Source organism: Miscanthus floridulus, chromosome 10 (assembly GCF_019320115.1).
Source record: "Miscanthus floridulus cultivar M001 chromosome 10, ASM1932011v1, whole genome shotgun sequence".
In the NCBI taxonomy this organism is placed as follows: domain Eukaryota; kingdom Viridiplantae; phylum Streptophyta; class Magnoliopsida; order Poales; family Poaceae; genus Miscanthus; species Miscanthus floridulus.
Genome location: NC_089589.1, coordinates 100,071,072 through 100,086,707, shown reverse-complemented (window position 1 = coordinate 100,086,707; position 15,636 = coordinate 100,071,072). Strand labels below are relative to the sequence as shown.

The window sequence follows — 15,636 nt, the reverse complement described above, 5'->3', positions numbered from 1 at the left end:
ATAAAACCTGAATTTAAATGTATTATGGATGGCACACACTATTTCCTAAAACTATAGGGACAAAAACAAATAAAAACAGGACTGAAAAGTAACTCTTTTGAACTATACTGGACTGCGGGTTGATTCACCAAAAACCGAGGGGCTAAAATGCAAAAGAACACCGTGGGTCGCAGTTGACCGCATTGCCGGCTGACTGGGTGGCCACGTGGCTGCATGTGAGTGGTGAGGTGCACCACGTGTGTGTGGGCATGCGCTGATGCGGCGCTGTGGATCGAGTCCACGGGTGCACGGTGATTCGTTATGACCCCAAAGGGGTATGTTTTAATCTTGGTGGTTCACGTGAATCCGACGGCGAGGAGTGAACGAGACAACATCCGCCATGTGCACAGTGCCCCAACAAGCCCGCCATGGCCGGTGGTGAGTCAAGCTTGGCGGCTAACACCGATACGGCATTCCAGACCACCCTAGATCAAATCGAGCACATAGAAATGAATTACAGGTTCTCGTGAACTCGCTAGGGTACCAAAACAAGGACAGGGAGCACATCAAGGCAATGGTCCCCATGGTGGCGCCATCGTCGGTGTGATTGGAGCTCGCCAATACGGCGCTCTAGGGCATCATTCAAAGAAATGGGGGCACGGGGAGATGGAGCAGCTCACCGTGAGTCCGACGGAGGTGGTCACGGCGTCCAAGAGAGCTCTGATAGACCAGGTTGATGGCGGTGGCAAAGCGGTGGAGTACGATGGAGCTTCAGAGTGTGTCGGTGATGTTGAGTGGGGCACTAGACCAATGGATTGTAGGGCGGCGGTGGGAGCTCGAACGCGGACGGGAAAAGGAGAGTGGGAGGGGCTCGGCTTGGGGTTTTGTAGGCAAGTGGGGCGTTGCGGTAGAAGGAAGCACGTGTGATGAGGGTGGATTTGGACACCTTCCATTCCTCACCCGGTGGCCCAGCGGGTGCGGCTGCCTCTGAAGTCAAGCACACCATCACCGGTGAGGCGGGGAAGGAAAGGAGGGAGGCGCGTCTGACGGGCGGGTCCCACATGCAGTGAGGGGAAGAGAGCGGCGCTCGGGCATGGCTTTGACCTACTGAAGGCCGAAGCTGGGCCATGGCGTTGAGCTAGGCCGCTGTCTTGTGCGCGCGCGCGTTGGTGCCGGAGCAGGCCACGAGCAGGCCGGTGCGGAGCAGGCTACATGCGGGAGGAAAAGGAAGGGGGGGAAAGCGCGGGCTGGGCCACCAGTAGGCCAAGGCTAAATTCCAGGCGTGGGAAGGGGCTTGGTCGGCCTAGGGTTGGGCTGGAAAGGGGTTAGAAAATTTTTAAAAGAAAATCCTTTCCTATTTCTAGTTTTCAAATCCAAGCCAAAATTCAAATGAAATTTGAATTCCACCTCAAACAACCTAGCCCTAAACTCAACCAAAAATAGTATGCTTTGGCATGAATGCAACAAACATGTTTTTAAACCTTGTAGTTAATTTTAATAAACCAAAATTTATTATTTGGCCTAGGTTAAAATGCATAGAAAATCAGATAAATGCTCAAATTTAATTACTAATTTGCAGTTGAAAATTTTGGGTGTTACAATGATCTGGTCGACAACAAGGGGCAAGCATCCTGGTTGTGGAATGTGGTTGGGGTGATCCTTCCTGTCGAAAGTGATCATGACTTCCGACCATTTCAGGAAGGCTGAAATGGCTTCGCCCTGGGTGGCCACATTGACCATCCTAGCTGTGAGCTTCTATGAGCGTTTGGACTCATATGCCATTGGTTCACCAAAGATCATAAGGCACCCTCTCATGTTGGGATACACATCACCCTTCTCTTCATTGCCGACGGCCCAGACGACGCGTTCGTGCCAGTCATCTTGCAATCACCACTGAAGTAGCACTTGATGAGGTCACACTCCTCGCGGGTGTGCTTGACTAGATAGCCATGGTTGAACTTGCAGCATGACATCTTGACACTCTTATCGAAACTGACATGGTTGAACTTGCTAGTCTTCTATTTGTGGACCCTATCGACTATCGCAATGAACTCGCTGTCGCGGCACCTCCAGCTATCCTTCTTGCCCTTCACTCGTCAGTTGTGGTCCTTGGCCTCGTTCATGGGTTTAGCTTGAGCCTTACCCTTGTGCTTCTAGAATATTGTGCGGATGGCATCCTCATCGTAGCCATGGCTTGTTGCGAGGTCGAGCAACTCCCGTGTAGTCCACGGTTTACAATGTCCGAGTTCATGGACAAGTGTGTCATTGGTTGTGCTAGAGGTGAACTCTTCGATCATGTCCACGTCCATGATATTGGAGAGCTCATTGAACTGCTTGGAGAAGCCATAGATGTACTTGCGTAGAGTTTCTCCCACCTTTTGCTTGCAAGCTTTGAGATCCTAGGAATTTCTAGGGCACACGTAGGCACCCTAAAAGTTCCCTACGAAGATGCGCTTGAGGTCTACCCATGAGTGGATGCTATTTGTGGGGAGATGCTCGAGCCATGCTTGGGCGGTTTCAGCCAGGTAAAGCGGCAAGTATTGGATGATGAAGAGATTGTCGTCCACCCCACCTGCTCGACAAGCGAGGTGGAAGTCTTCCAACTACATGGCAGGGTTGGTGCCCCTAGAGTACTTGACAATGTTCGGTGGCACGCGGAAGCACGTCGGGAATGGCATATGTTGGATCCTTTTTGTGAACGCCTATGGGCATAGGCATCCAGGTTCGTGCTGTGTTGTACATCCCGAACCTTAGGATGTTAGCCACGTTTGTGCAGGTCACTCTTGCCATAGTGTAATTGGTCTTGGCCCACCTAGTCTGGCCCCTGGTGCCTGGCACCTCGAGCTAGATGGGCATTGTGGTTTCCGACGTGGCGGCTGCGCGCTAGGAAGGGCTACCGTCCATGTGCCGCGCCACCGTCGTCTGGTCAGAGTATGCTTGGTGCATGGTGCCCCTTAGGGTCACCACGTGCTGAGGATATGTGTGCAAAGCTGGCTTCGAGATGTTGCCTTTCTGTGGAGCTTTGAACCTGCTGCATTGCCGTAGTTTCTAGCTGGTCTTGGAGCTCCTAGTGGACGTGCTTTCCTTTGTTGGTTGAGGGCTCAGGAGCCATTTGCTTGATCATGGTGGCCGCTGTGACATTTTGGCTGGCTCGAGGGAAGACATGTGTCTCCCTCTTGCCCTTTTGGATTTGATCGTACACATGGCTTGCCCGCTCCCTCGGTGTTGAGGTGCTACGGGCTAGGGCATTCATCGTTAGGACATTTGTCGGCCTAATTAGCTTCTCAAGCCTTGGCTTGTTCTAGGCGTTCCTGGTCATTCTAGCCTGTTCCCCAAGGGTGCATGGAATCGGATAGGCGTTGTCCTCTATGTCCTCTGCTGGTGCTGCGCCATCCTCTGAGAGATGCAACATGTTGCACTACCTTGGCGAATGGCAGCTCCCCTCGGAATTGGACTCAGAGTCCGTGTTCTCAAGGGTGGCCAGCAGGAGGTCATAGAGGGACTCTGAATCCCTCTCCATCATCCCCACAAACCTAGAGGATTTTGGCATCATTGTACGACCAGTGTGTTTGGCGAGCTCTCGCTCGAAGAGTGCGATTGTGTCCTTCAATTCAGAGTGTAGTGCAGTGCTGGGATTCCAGAATTCAGCCTCTGGTGGTAGGGGCCCACTTCTGGAGAGTTGGGCGAAAGCGTTTGCCAACACATAGCACACGTGTCGGCTCAACTTTGGCTCGGGGTTCGCCCTGTGATAGGCTTCGACTCGGCATGGTAGCGCATTGGAGTCAACGATTATCGGACCAACTCAGGCTGGTTTTTGATCAGGCATTGAGATGTGCGGTGGAGCTGCATTCTCTTCGCTTAGTCATAGCCAACCTAGGCGGTCGGCCACGATGTCCATGTTCCCAAAGAACAAGACTTGGCTGGGGAGAAGACCATCTACGGGAGCTGGTCTGTTGATGTCAGTGAACTCGAGGCTTCCGAAGCGGATGCGACCGCTGGGGGCCATGCCAAGAGCAAATCCGATGTAAGTGCAGGGAGCCATCACTTCCTTCTCAATGATCGAGGGTGCGCGATTGTCCCCTACCTAGCATGCCAACTTTCTGTGTTTTTTAAACTAGACTAGTAAACTTATATGATTGTCGTGCTTTAATAGGAAGACGATGGTAGCATCCAATGGACACGAGGATTTATACTAGTTCATGCTAGAGCCCTACCTCTAGTGTCAGAGATGATCGAGTGCATGTTACACGCTTGAATCCTCTGAAGTTCTTACAATGTGGGGTGCAAGAATGGTGGAAGGTCCTATGCTAGGGGAAGGGCTGCCCGAAGAGAAGCTCTAGGAGCCCTACTACAATGGTGAATGAATTGAATGGCAGAGGATATGAATCGTTCCTGAGATGGGTGCTCTGGCCACCCTTCTATAGAGTTTGGGGCCAGGGCTTGTACAATGAGGAGGTTCTCCCGACCGAAGGGTCGAGAGGCTGACTAACTTGGCTTGCAACCAACGCCATCTTCTAGTGCATGTCCGATCATGGCTATCGTCATGGTCTTATGGCCACGTTGCTGTAGGATGTGATGTGGCACTACTATGCCAGCCATGGCGGCACTGTAACCTCGATGGTGGTTCGTTAGCCGTCCTGTGCAATGCGGTGTCCGTTGTGGCCTTCGTCATCATCTTCTGGTTCCTAGGGCACCGTACCCGAAGTAGGTAGCTACCCTGGGTCATCGTTCGCTTGGTTGCTTTGCGGGGTCAAGGGCCATAACCCTGATCATTGGGGTCGGGGTACTCTGTTAGTTTGGATGGCCTTTCCATCGAGTCCATCATCGTGGGTCCCACCGCATAGTGTGTGGGATTGTACAAGTGTCCAGTCGGTCTGTATTTGGATGGTGGGTATCGTATCTGTTGCCACCATGGTGCAGTGTTGTCTCGTTAGTGCGGTGTGGCATAGGGAGGATGTCAGACTAGGCCGAGGTGGCTGATGTCCCCTCGGCCCTTGTGGGGTCACTGCGGCATGCTTGCTCTTGTTAGAGAAGGCAAGCCCAGCTGCACTTGACCTCCCCCCATCCCCTTTGGGGGTCATGACAGGGAGAGGTCATGCATCTTGCGAGTGCCTTGTGACTAAGGCGGGTGGAAGGGGTCAAGGCTGACCCCATCATTAGCGCCTAGTCTGCTTTGCTCGGTTCTTGCTTGGCATCGGTCGTTCAGGCCTTTGTTAGCCATTGTGTTGTGGGCTGCACGACCTGCTAATTAGTCGGTGCCTTGAGACACCCCGAGGTTACAACCCCGACACTACAGATCAGCAAGAGAACCAGAAAGAAGCCTACAGGCAAAACCAATTAATAGGGGCTAGAAACCAGCTACCAAATGACCAAAGGACTTGATCTACACCATGACCAAAGGACATAAGGAAAGAGAACCAACATGTACTCCCTCTGAACTCCCAACATAAGGAAGATACATCAAATGCAACGTGAGATACATCAAATGCAATGTGAGATACAACAAACGGAACTTTATTTACTCCTCTACTCATCGTCAGCATCACTGTCCTCGTCCTTGCCCGCATCCTCGATGACAACCATTACAATTTTAGCTAAATCAAGTCTAACCATTACACTTACAATCAGAAGAGGGTGCATGTGACAACCATTACAATTTCAGCCCTAGGAGCAAGTCTCGCACTTACAGTCTGTTGAGCATGGTGTAGCTCAGGTCGTTTGGTTTCTGTTTCTTTTTTTGTTGCCTTGGTGTCTTTGTCAATCTTTGTTGAACTTGCAAGAACCTTACAACGAGGAGCAAGTCTTGCCTCAGTCTAATGCAGAGCAGAGGAGCCACTGGTGTTGAAATGTTATTGCACGTAAGAAAGTCCGACCGCAAGTCTCGCCTCAGTCTAATGCAGAGCAGAGGAGCCATTGGTGTTGAAATGTTATTGCACATGTAAGAAAGTCCGACCTCTATACATTTGAACGTGTCTGATAGTATCCTTCATAGTTTTCCTTATTTTCCTATGATGCTTGTTACTCTGTCGTTTACAATTTTAAGTTTGGCTAACTTAATAGTAGCATTGCCGAGTAGTACAATATGGTGAGTGCATTGTAGTGCTTTTGAAGTGTCATTTTTGTGTATTTTGGAGCGCCCTCATCAGCATACCCCATGCACCCATGACATTAGAAATCAATATAAGTATTCTACTACAGCTAAATTAACAGATGAAATGGCGACGGGAGCTTTAACTGCACCGTAACACATGTGCGCACCAAAGAAATAATTCAATTTGCAAACAAAACAAAGATGGCATATAGTTTAGCTAAAATAATGGCAACATCCATCATTGAGGAAATTAACATGTCCATAGACAAGCAAACAATATTGGTCCATTTAAAATGCATGACAGAGAGATACATCAAATGTAGCTTTATTTACTGCTCTGCTAATGAATCCAAGAACAAGGGAACATAAGGAAGATAGAATGGTTTGCAGATGAACTATTTTTAATAACGCTACATCTACCATACCGAAAGAAACGGGCAGGGTTGACATGAACTCTTATGCGGTCTAGGTCATATGCGATGATTGTTTCATCCTCCCTAGCAAAGAAAATCAAATTTCATTCTGGGTGAACTATAATCACTGTGTAGTCGTCAACAAAATCCACGTAACCAAATCTAATATTAATCCTTCCAAACAAGATCCGCATGTTGACCGTATGCTTCAATGTCCCATTATTTGTACCATAGTCTTCAAGGATCCAGATTGAAAGCTTGGAATCATTGGAACCAGCAACAGTACATACACACAAGTGACCCTAAGCTTGATGCATGGAGTGTTGAAGACCGCGAGGCCTATAAATTTTCCTCCATGTGTTTCCCTCCATATCCACAGCAAGTATCACAGAGTACAGCCTAGAGTGCCCCATAATGTGCAGACAACCGCTAAGAAACACACTTGGTGATTTGTAAAATGTCATATCAGTATGCTCGCCCCAATCAGATTCCTTATAGATCCATGCTGTAGTTGTAGATGAGTAGATCTCCACAACTATGTACACAGTGTCGACATCCACATATTCAATCACATGGAAGTGCGAGGAGGCTGTCGGATCGAACCCAAGCGAGCCTCACCAATAGAATGGCCAACATCAAGGGTTCTAGGCGGCAGTATATTAAACTTCTGGGTCATTAGATTGCAAACGACATAGCGATATGATCCATCAACCCCAAGGCACCAGCATAGGACGAGGCCGTACACTAGGGATTGTCAATGTTGAAGGGCACGAATTCCAAGGAGGGGGCGCACACCAGGGACGCTGGTGAAGTGTCGATTATTGTTCTCACTGCCATAGAAGAAGCCGGCCACAGTCTGGGGCAGATTCTTATGGTTGTTAGAGTCTGAGATGAGGCATTTCTAGGAGCGATAGACACATTTAAAGTAGAACAAGGAGTAGGCGGGGAGGTAGTGGAGGATCTTGAAAAAGATATCCTCCATGAGGCTAGCCAGTGCGTTCCTCTTGGTGGGGGCCTCCTCCATTTCGTTAGTGTGTAGCAAGATGAGAGCTTCCTCAGTAATGAGATCACTGAAGAGCAAAATAATCCAACAAAGATCCACTAGTGAAGTCCACAACTCATACCAAAGTGCAACTTTAATAACCATTAACAATTTTCATGGTACGACCTCATCTAAATTTAGAGTAGGACCACATAGATATATATAACTCAAACTAGAGGAGCAGTTAATGGAGCTATAACCATTACAATTTCAACAGTTAATGGAGCTTGCTCAGTTTTCACAAGTAGAATGTCAATGAACAAGTGGTAGTGATCATCATCGGCATCAGTAGCAACATGTGCAGCTTAAATATTATTGGCCTCAGTCATGTGAATGATGGACACAAAGCATTGATTTGCTTTCGATGCCTTCCTCTTGTTTTGAACCAAATGAATAACTTGGTCGTCAACAAGGAGAAGACACAAAAAGCAAGCATACGAGTTGCATCCTAAAACATCCCACAGCCATGTAGACATCATTGGCATAGAAATATGGCCTCAGATATGTTACATGTTCTAAATACCATAAGGACTCATTGGTGGCACTGAAGCATATAAAAAACAAAAATGTAGAATCAAGCAACCACTAGACAAAAAAATAGTTTAAGACAAAAGCGAAGGGCCTATTTGTTTGCCTAGACAGATAGGTATAATCAAGCAAGCACTTGTCAATTAATAGGCCTAGTTACACACAAGCATTTACAGTAAGAACACTGAACATATGTAGAAAACCAAGACACGAGCAGAAACCAACCAGTGCTAGCTCCTAATTCTTTTCAACATCATTGGTCTAACCAAATCTCCAATGCTACAATGTTTCTTGTATACCTCATGTTCTAGCAAGGACCAAAACAGTGAAGCGAGCAGGAAAAGGTGAGAAAGGAGACCTGCAGACCGGATCTATCGCCTCTGTCGCAGCGCACAACGGACACAGACGCCAATGTCACCGCGCTCCACCAGGAAGCCCCACCGCCTAGCCTCCAAAAGGATGCCTGAGTCACCACAGCACACCGGGGATCCTCCGCTGCCGCTGCCACCACAAGTCCAACGGGCACAGTTTTGTTTCCACTTGTAGGGGATTTTTTTTTGAACCAGGGATCTCCCCATTTCCATTGCATATGAACGGAAATACAACTAGGGTTTAAAGAGCTTGTTTAGAAAAGCAAAAGACAGAACATGATACCAACAGTATAGGGGGCTAAACTCCCATAACAGACTACAACCCAGAAATTAACAGCAGCGACAAAGAAAAGCCTACAACATAAACTTTTTGCAGCTGCTAACAACATCTAGCTCTTTAACGATCTGATTCCTTGTTCTCCTCATCCTTCCCGGTTGCATCTTGTAGCAGGTTGGACTGACCAGCAGCTTGGTTCTTCTTGCTCAAAAGGTGCACCGCAATCTTGATCATGGTTTCCACGCCTTTGATCAATGCATCCTTATCAACTTCTTTTTTAAGACCTGCCCAGAATTTCATTAAAGAACACGCATGACTAACAATCTCCAGAGGATTATGGAATTTCTTCCCATGAAAATAGATTATGTTTGTCATTTTCCAAATTGACCAGCAAATGGCCGCAATGCCCACGGCATAAAACTGATTTCCTTTAGCAATCCATTGTTCACACCATCTCCAACTTTGATCAAAGGAAGTTGGAATGTTGGATGCTCCAAGACAGGTGGCAACTGTTGCCCATACAACCTTGGCAACAGAACACAGATGATTAACAGTTTCAGGAAGATGACACAAGTAGCATGTAGGGTCACCTTTCCATTGTCTTTTGATCAAATTGTCCTTAGTTAAGATGGCATTATTGTCCACTAACCAAAGGAAGATCTTGATTTTAGCAGGAATCTTTCCTTTCCAAATATACTTAACTAAGGGTACCCCCTCAAAACAGGTCAAAGCATTATAAGTGGATTTCACAGAGAATTTACCTTTACCTTCAAGTTTCCAAGAGACAATGTCCTGGTCAAATACAAACTGTGTATCAAGAATGTCCTCCAATATTTTATTCCATACAGCTCTCAATTCAGGTATTAACCATCTACAGAATGAGATAGGAACCATGCCACTAACTAGCTAAAATACAGCATATCTTTCTCATCAGAAAGCTTAAGAAGATCAGGGGACAGGGTACATAAAGGCTCATTATACAATATATAGGTCAACTTGTAGGGCATCCACACAGAGAATATATACTACTATAAGGACTCCAAAGACATGTCAACACAACCAGGCGTCTAGCGCAATGGTGAAGACGGTCCATTCCTTGCTCTGGGTCCCGGGTTCGAGTACTGGGTCTCATGGTTTGTTTGAATTCGATTTTATTAAACCCCGACGGCACACATGGGACAAGTGGCATGCAAGCCGTCGGGTCCCACAGGTCAAATGGAGATGGAGAAAGGTCGGGTCCCACAAGTCGGATGGAGAAGGGTCCACAAGTGACATGTAAGCCGTTGGGTCCCACAGGTCAGATGAAGAAGGAGAAGGGTCCACAAGTGACACGCAAGCCGTTGGGTACCACAATTGAGAATTTTGAAAATTTAGTACAACCAGGATAAAGCTAGTGCTAAGCCTCCTTCATCACATGATTCAAAAAAGAGCCTTCCGTGTGTCCATCTTTGTTTCATTTTTAGTTTCAGTATGATGTCTACCATGTCCTTCTACAGTTTGTAGGTCCCTTATCATCCTATCTAACCGATCAGCACCATTGTTGTCATCTTCGGCCACACCCATCCCATCTATGGAACCCTCATCACTGTTAATGACAGGAATAGGAACTTGATTAACATGTACACTAATGTCCCCTCCATGATGTACCCACCGAGTACATGTACAGTCCACGCCATTCTACAATATGTGCTTCTTCACATTGGGCAGATGCAGGTACTTCTGGTTAAGGCATCTAGTACATGGGGCAGAGAATCTGATCATTGTCACCAAATTTTTCTTTAATGAAATACTTAAATTTTCATGACACCAATGGCATATTTTGTAAAAATAGTGTGTTGTGCACCCAACTTCTATCCATCTGGACATGCATTGCAGAAAAACACAATTTAATAAGTGTGCACACAATTCATATGATTTAGGGGCTGGATCTTTTAGATTGCTGAAGTCAACAATGTTAACAATATAATAATACTAATCTAGATTATAACACAAAAGAACATAGTATTGCAATGGGGATGTGTGTGGAGTTGGAACCTTTTAGATTGCTGAAGTCAACAATGTTAAGAATATAATAATACTATTCTAGATTATAACACAAAAGATCATATTATTGCAGTGGGGATGTGTGTGGAGTTGGTACCGTGATGTAGCAAGTTCGAATATCCACTAGTTCAGAAGTTTTTTGGACGCCTGAAAAACCCAACAGATGGCTTCCATGGCCAAGTCAGCATCCCACGTTGGCACCAAACATGGCAAAGAATCAATGCGACGAATTTTAGGTGTCACGGTTTTGATCCATGTGTTAAATAATGACGGTGCAAAATTTTCGTCACAATGTCTGGGCCCATTGTCCCTCCACTTTGGCCTGTATATGTATTTTCCAAATAAGAATAAAAGTATGGTTACATATAAAAAATCATAACTAATTCATCTGATATCCATTTTTTAGAAATATCTATCTATTTTTGCCCTATTTGGGTTTATTTATTTGGATCTTACGTATTACTGTTGCTTGTGTTACTTTTATCAGTCAAATGTTACGACCATTATCTATTTACTTAGTCATGAGTACCAAGGGTCATGCTACCAGCAGAGTAGAATTTCAGGAAGGAGGGTATCCAAGCGTGGTCTCAGACAAATGGCGTGGTGTTCACAACACTGGTGGTGGCGGTGACGACCTATGGTGATGATGCTGTGATTTCTCAAACAAATGGCGTGGTCACGATGGCACTGGTGGCAGAGGTGGTGACCTATGCTGATGATGATGGTGTGATGTCTCAGACAAACGGCGTGGTGGTGACAACGGCATAGATATTGGTGGTGGTGGTGACCTGTAGTAACAATGATGGTGTGTGATGTCTCAGACAAACGGCGTGGTGGTGCCAATGGCACTGGCGGTGGTGGTGTTGACCCGTGGTGATGCTAGTGTGACATCTCAAAGAAACTTCTCGGTGGCAATGTCGTTACTCGAGGTGGCGGACATTGTTGGCGGTCTCTATCGATCAAATCCTACCACCAAATAAGTCACAAAAATAGAAGAAATAAACAATGTTAAACACATATGCATTTACAATTAACCAAGTTCCACATGTATTTGGAGAACATTATTTTGCAGGTCACAAACACAAATACATGGAATAATTCACCGAAAGGCGCTTCCTGATGCTGATTTGCGCAAAGGAACAAGGGAGACGCCTACAAAATCAATACAACTGGGGCAAAGCACCACGAGGAAGCCATCCTGGTCCAGCCCATGTCTTGCCACGTGAAGGTGGTGGAGAGTGGCCATGGTCAAGGGGCAGCCGATCCTCTGCCGGTGCTGCTCAGCCACCCCTTGCTGTGGCGGTGGCATGGACGCATGCTTATGCGGTGGGTGCCGGAGACGCGCCAAGAATAGCCTCCAGCACTGCCTTGAGCACTGTATAAATAGAGGGGTACCCGCCCTCTCTAAACACACACCACATTGAGCATCACCTCACTCTCTACTCACTTTAGTTTTACCTTTTAGTTGTATTTGAGCAAGGCAAAGCCACCTTGGAGGGCTTGGCTCCTTGGAACAAGATATTCTTGGTATGAATATCAATATGGGTTCTTCCAAAGTCAAGTCTTCACTTTATTATAGTCATACATATGAACTAGAGTATAATTATTGTGTTATGTTCTTGATATATGAACTAGTGCAGAGTTTATGTGTAATGAGAATAGCACACTTAACTTTCTGCTTAAACAATCATATAACTTATATAATTGGAATTAGAACTAACTTGAGGTGGCAGTTCATCATGCCATTAGGTGTGCCGAAGTTCTTTACATGTCGATCCATAGGGTTGGGGACTCGAGGGGATTAGGGTAGTTTCTGTATATGCAAGCATGGAGCTTGGGTATGGAGAGACAGGTGCATGCACTGTCCTTCTCTCTGGTGGAGGGGTAGGCGGCAGGTGGTGACAGCCCTGTCCGTCCTTCATAATCCCCCACGTTCGTTTAGGGGGTAGGAGTTTAAATTGTCACATGAGGTTGCTAGCAGACAAGTACTCGGTGGCCTCCCGACCTGCTTCACACTTAGCCCTAATACTAACTATGTAATTTATATGATTGTCAACTAATCTTTGTATGACTACACTAGATCAATGCTGGCTCGACTTAGGATTATTCTTTTATCCTTTCTTTTCTATTTTATCCTTTGATGAATCCCAAGTGTGTGTCCACTATCTTGGAATTACTATTCTTACCCTGTTATAAGAATTGGTGTACTTGCGAGCATTATTATTCAAGTTCATATCCATACTAGACTCTTAATCAAATGCCAATGGGAAAATATAAATAACGATACCCTAAACACTTCCGGGTGAAATGCTACAATGATAGCTCCGTGTGCTTGTGGATAAATATCTAAAATTGTTAAGGAACTATTAAGGCTATTTCTTAGTAGCATGGCTACACATTAGTTATGTTGCTAAGAACTACCAACAAGGTATTTCTGGCGCCATTGTTGAGGATGGATTCAAACCCCGTACTTAGTAGTGACATTATGAAATACCAACAAGCATTTCTGGCGCCATTGCCGGGGAAATCATATTGATTAAAGAATCTAGTAGGACAAGTTCATGACAATATGCATGTAAGGTAGCCAATGTTTATGTAGGGTAACTTTGCTTGTTTTCTCCTATTGTGGATGAAAACAGGATAGTGTATGACCGATTCTCCACACCATCCGCTACTCCAATCATGGCCAAGACCCTCCGAGACTACTCTACCCCCGCTCTTGCCAACATGCCCATTGGGCCCGCTTTCAGCATTGGGGATGGGAACTTCGAGCTCTGCACCGGCCTCATCACGATGGTGCAGGCAAACCAATTCCATGGCTTGCCAAGCGAGGACATGAACGCGCATCTCCAACACTTCCTCAAGTTGTGCGGCATGATCGTCATCAAGGATGTCGCACCTAAGAGCATCAGGCTCCGCTTGTTTCCCTTCTTCCTCTTAGGGAAGGCGAAGCAGTGGTTTTAAAAGGAAAAGGATGCTGTCAAGACATGGGACAAATGTTCCGCGGCATTCCTCGCCAAGTTCTTCCCCATGGGCAAAACCAATGCCCTAAGGGGACGAATTTCGAACTTCCAGCAAAACTCCATGGAGACCATTCTCGAGGCATGGGAAAGGCTGTAGGACTACATCCAAGCATGCCCGCACCATGGGATTAAAAACTGATTAGTGCTCCAAAATTTTTATGATGGATTACTACCCATGTCTAGGGCTACCTCGACGCTGCTGCTAGAGGCACTTTCCTTTCCCTCATGATTGATGGAGCCATGGCTGTCATAAAAAAATAGTGTCAAATCAAAGCTGGGGGGAGGAAAGGAAAACACCAAAAGTAATGCATAGCATGAAGGATACGGACATGCTTTTGGCAAAAAATAGATTTATTGATGAAAAGACTAGATGAATGGGCCCAAGATAAAGAAGCCATGATGGGCACCGTCCAAGCCATGGACTCACACATGACGTGTGAGGTCTGTGGAAATGTTGGCCATTCAGGGAATGATTGCCCCGAAACCAACGAAGAAGCTGCCTTCAGCAACAACGGGTTTTGCCAACCAGGTACTAACTGGTGGAGCAACCAATCCCGCCCGCAAGGTAATTCGAACTTCAACTCCAATTATAATTTGAATCAACCTTCCTTCAAAGAATTGGTTTTAGGCCAAAATAAAATTAATGAAAATATTACTAAAAAGTTGATGTATAATGATAAAATGTTAGAGAACATCAACTCTCAAATTTAAAGTTTATCCTCCACGGTGAAAAATCAATTAAGTTTTAACAAAATGATAGAAACTCAAATTTTGCAAATAGCTGTCGCCATTCCTATCGATCATTTGGGGAAAACCTCGGGGCACCCCGAGAAGTCCCTCGAAAATGTTCACGCAGCTATAGATCAATGAAGGAGGAAAAGTCTTGCCCCACAGACTATAAACATCAAGCCCTTGCCGAAGATAAATTAGTAGTTATCTTAAAATTTTAAAATTTGAAATAAATTTATGCTTCAAAATTCAAAATTTAAAATTTTGCCTCATAATCAACTTTTTTTAAATAATAATAATTATTATAATAAATGTTTTGAATCTCTAGTTCACCTTTCAATGCCTTCACTTCCATTGGATGAATCTTGGTTATCCTTCCATGCTCTACACAAGTATGTTTTGGTCTGGGTATGATTTGTGAGCAATCATACTTTTATAGGCTTTTTAAATTAAGCATGGTGCTTAGATTAATTAGCCTACCTTGATCAAACAAAACTCGAAGTCTAGTTTGATCAATGAATCAAAACTCCTGAGTGTAGATTTTGGTTGGGTATTTAGACTAACCCCTGTAGGGAAACAATCAAATCCATGAGGGTAAGTCATGAATGGATATAAGGTCAAAACCTTTTGGTGAACGCAAAATAATATAGTATGAATAATAAATAGCTATAATAAAAAATCCTCGAGTTTTTGCCTCTACAATATAATAAAAGCAGCTGAAGGACCGTTGGCGACAAACTACCTTGGGGGACGACCCCCGTAGAGGTAAGTAGTATCTTTTATTTTCCGCATTTTAAATTTTTGCATTATTTATTTTCTGCATTCATTTAATTATTAGCATTTAAAAAAATGAAAAATATAAAATCCAAACAAATGAAATATGATAAAAACAACAAAAATGTTTATTCCACTCCCATAAGTGATTTAAGAATGTTTAGTTTCTCCTTTGTTGAAATGATGAATGGTTGCTTTGTCTATAATTCATCTATGTATAGGCTGTAACTTAGTATTTCCCAAAATTTAAGTTTGTTGGCTAAAATGTCTCATCCTAAAACTTGAAACTTGTGGGTTACAAAAGTATGATCCTTTTCTAAGTTGTTACAAGTTATGATATGGTAAATAGAATATGCTATGACTTTA

General features: G+C 45.1%; 1 non-coding gene across 1 annotated transcript; it reads right to left on the bottom strand.

The window, feature by feature from the left end:
- Positions 1-13,789: 13,789 nt before the first annotated feature.
- Positions 13,790-13,896, bottom strand: LOC136490392 (small nucleolar RNA R71). Its single transcript, XR_010767685.1, has one exon. It is a non-coding gene; the product is annotated as a small nucleolar RNA R71 (small nucleolar RNA).
- Between the last annotated feature and the right edge of the window lie 1,740 nt (positions 13,897-15,636).